At 45.3% G+C, this 3,336-nt stretch overlaps 1 pseudogene; it reads right to left on the bottom strand.

The window, feature by feature from the left end:
• Nucleotides 1–316: 316 nt before the first annotated feature.
• Nucleotides 317–3,336, bottom strand: part of LOC123141417 (cytokinin dehydrogenase 7-like) — a 4,857-nt pseudogene continuing 1,837 nt past the window's right edge.

Raw genomic sequence — 3,336 nt, forward strand, 5'->3', positions numbered from 1 at the left:
CGTTAGAAGGGGCCAAAAATTCACCGAGTTTTATACAACAATAACAGTACAGGTATATATGTGCAATCAGAACAAAATTAGAAGGCCCATAGCAACATATGGACATTCTACTAGTTTCCCAATAAGTATAGAGACGTCTTCTGAAATTCTATTGTATAAATTTAAAATTTCACAATGTTTACCTCCTATTTTCAAAATTCTCAAAACATTCCACCAAAAGTCAATTTTTGTATAGTCCATACACCAAAAATTCTCCGATATATTGTTAGACATATGAGGTGTCTAATGGAGAAAATGTCAGCAGTGTCTGCACTAACTATGCGGTCGTCGTGCTTGCCGCTGGCACACTTGGAAAGGGGAAAATTCTCTGCCCCCATGACATTATCATGTGGGTATCATATTTGGCGTTGAGTTGAGCGATTTTGCTCCACTTGGCCCCAAAATGTCGCTGCCATCCATCTTGTGACGTGCAGTGTGGCAGATACTGCTTGCACTGGATGCCTTCCTTGTCGCATTATGCCAACGCCGACTGGTTCTCCCTCTGTTGCCGCTCTAGTTCATCGGCAGATAGAGCCGACTGGAGAAGTATGTTCTCGCCAGTGGGTGGCGTCACCCCCGTCATCCGGGAGTTTCATTTGGCCGTGTTCATAGGATACATGAGGATGAGCTCGACCGAGTTGTCAACCCTGAGGATGGCTTTGAGCACGTCAGCGTCGAATTTTAGAATGTGTGACCGAGAGACGAAAAGGTTCAGCCATTGGTGAGGCACATCCCACATGCCAACTAACCGAAGAAGAACCTCCTTCATGCGCACGTGGTCGAGGAACTGGAAGTACGTCACGTCCTTGGTGCACATGAATCCGGGAACAAAGCTTAGCCGAGCTAGCACCATCTCTAGTTTCTGGTCGACGGATGGGGCCGCTAAAAAAAGGGCCACTTGGTAGGCTTGTAATTGCATTGGACAGAGGTGATGCAAGTTGGGTGGAATTCTGCTGCAAGTAACCCTAGTTAGGGATGGCAATGGGTAGGGTATGGGTGGGTACAACCTCCTTCTGCCCAAACCCATACCCATAAAAACTTTCTATACCCACCCACTTCAATACCCATGGGCATAAATTAACACCCGTGCCCATACCCATCGGGTATCCTATACCCAATGGGTACCCGGTGGGTAAAATGTATAACATTAAATTTTTTAAAGTTAGAGAAATGAGTTTTAAAATCAAGTGATGATGGGCAAGCAGTATAGCACAGACACAGCCTCCTCATGTGGGAGGCCTCTTAGAGGCATCAATGGAGTATGAGCAGCAGTTCATGGGGAATAACTTGATCATTGGACAATAGTCCAATACAGAAGAGTTGATGTTTCATATTTTTGAGAAGTCACATAAGCCGTAGGAGGAGTGGCGAGCAGGTGATTACGGGCCTATGAGCTATGGACGGTTTATGGAATACGAGATTTAGGGTTGGGCCATAGGAGTTGTATGTTGACCCACATGTAATAGGAACTATTTTCATTTTTTATCATTTTCTGGGTATCCATTAGGTTACCCATGGGCACAAGTTCATACCCATGCCCTACCCATATATTTTGCGGGTATGGATACCCATTACCCGTGGGTACAAAATCTCTCCAAGTCTTGCCCATGCCCGTTGTTTTCGGGTAGGGTACCCGCGGGCACCCATCCCATGGGCAAAACTGCCATCCCTAACCCTAGTTTCCGGCCTTGAAATTGGGCTCCGTAACCTAGGTCTAGCTTCAAATAAAGATTAGCGCTAGCAATCAGGTATGCAGAGTCACATCTTGATGCTAAAATACCATAGCCATTTCACCTGCCACAGGCTACGAGGACGACGAGAGGTGATGGAGGAGCTCACCACAATAGGGAGGCGCATCTACGAGCTTCTTTGGAGCGGCTTCGACGAGCACATCGACCGCAAGCTTGAGGACCAGCGAAGGCGACCATGAAGGAGGTACGAAAGATATTCGACGGAAGTTCAGCCAAGTTGGACAACCTTTTCACGAAGATCCACGACCTCAACTATGACAACAACCAAATCTACATCCACAGTGACATGAAGGCATGAGAAGATCCTACTACCAAAGGCGCGAGCAAATCCGTTCATGTTTCCCCCGCCACCATAGCTACAGAGACCACACCATGAACAATGGCGGAGCCAGAATAGGATAACACCGCAAGCCGGGCTTATGCTACAGTGAGGTGCAGATCTAGTGTACGCTATAGTTTTGGAGGATTTCTAGGCCACGCCACAGCGGGCGGCCCGGGCTGCCTGGGGCATTGACAAGGAACACAGAGTAAAGCGGTATGCATATATACCTCCTCCGATCATAGGTGCGTGATAGCAAAATGAACAAAAAAAGGTCTACACATGTGGATTCCTTTCGCCACGAGTATACTGACCATATTGCACCTGCACCGCATGTCGAGCTTCCTCGATTGGATGGACCGAATCTTTGCCTGTGGCAGAATCATCGTGAGGATTATTTTCAGATGTGGATCACACATCCTGGATAGTGGATTGTGCATGCATCTTCAGAATTGGAAGGACCTACGCCCTTGCTGAAGAGTTAGGAAATTATCAATTTGGTTTTTTCAACTGTGAGAAATTTGAGAATTCAAATTTCCAACCGTTGTGCAAGCTAGCAACAACATGTTGGTGGGAATGTCACTCCAACAGTCACATCTGCCCTCGAGTTGCGACCCTGCCTATAAATAGCCAACCCCTCCACGATGTTGGTCGGCTTTATGTGAGATTCAGACAAGTGTTTTCTTATCACCCATCCTCCTGATGAATTCGAGTGAATCTTAAGTGAGGAAATACTCAGTGCCTGATAGCCAAAGTGGTCGAGCAACCCTGAAGAATCTGTCTGAGTTCACTGAAGACTTGTTACTCTCCAAGAAAGTGATCTTACACATCGTTACATGTTGGTTCAGAGCATTCTAGAGTAATTGTGGATCGCCAAACAACAACTCTGTAGGTTTGGAGATCCACCTCGAAGATCTATCACGAGTAATTGGGCCCGGTCTAAGTGATTTTACCTAAGGGGAACAAGGTGGATACATTTGTCTTGTAAGTTTAATCTTAGCCCCTCCAACTAAACATAGAGTTGTCAAAACAACTTGAACAGGTGCAACAAATTTGAAACATTGATTTAATATACAATGTGTTTTAACATATTTCCAAATAAGCGTGGAGACGTCTTCTGAAATTCTATTGTATAAATTTAAAATTTTACAATGTTTACCTCCTATTTTCAAAATTCTGGAAACATTCTACCGAAAGACAATCTTTGTGCAGTCTATACACAAAAAA

This window comes from Triticum aestivum, chromosome 6D (genome assembly GCF_018294505.1).
Source record: "Triticum aestivum cultivar Chinese Spring chromosome 6D, IWGSC CS RefSeq v2.1, whole genome shotgun sequence".
Lineage (NCBI taxonomy): Eukaryota > Viridiplantae > Streptophyta > Magnoliopsida > Poales > Poaceae > Triticum > Triticum aestivum.